Source organism: Mastomys coucha, unplaced genomic scaffold (genome assembly GCF_008632895.1).
Source record: "Mastomys coucha isolate ucsf_1 unplaced genomic scaffold, UCSF_Mcou_1 pScaffold20, whole genome shotgun sequence".
Taxonomy (NCBI): domain Eukaryota; kingdom Metazoa; phylum Chordata; class Mammalia; order Rodentia; family Muridae; genus Mastomys; species Mastomys coucha.
In genome coordinates, this window is record NW_022196903.1 from 121,509,672 (window position 1) to 121,510,250 (window position 579).

Genomic DNA, 579 nt, shown 5'->3' on the forward strand with positions numbered 1-579 from the left:
AATAGTAATTCATATATATACATATGTATATACATATGTATATATGTATATATATGATTTTATTTTTCTGTTCAGTAACCTCTTCACTCAGATGTGGCACCTTTTGCTGTTCAGAAACTTTTTAGTTTCATTGGGTCCCATTTATCATTTGTTGGTCTAAATGTCGATACTGCCAGGGTCCATATGGACCAAGAACCTCAACATAAGACCTGGAACCCCAATTCTAATTAACATAGAAGATAGGAGGAGATACGCCTGAACTCACTGGTACAGAAAAGGGCTTCCTGGACAAGGCTGGTACAAAATGGAGCACTCTGTTTTCTTAGTGGCCTTTTTCTTCTCTGCCTGATCTGGGAAGACCAAACCATGGTGTACCTGGGGAATGTCACGTAATTCCTGGCAAAATTACAGGCTCAACTTCCTGGAACACTTCTCTGTGCAAACAAGGCTTAAGGTAGCTCTAATACCTTAAGCCTCAGCAATGAAACGTCATCCTAATCCATCCATCTATCTATCTTCTATCTATCTATCTATCTATCTATCTATCTATCTATCTATCTATCTATCTACCTACCTACC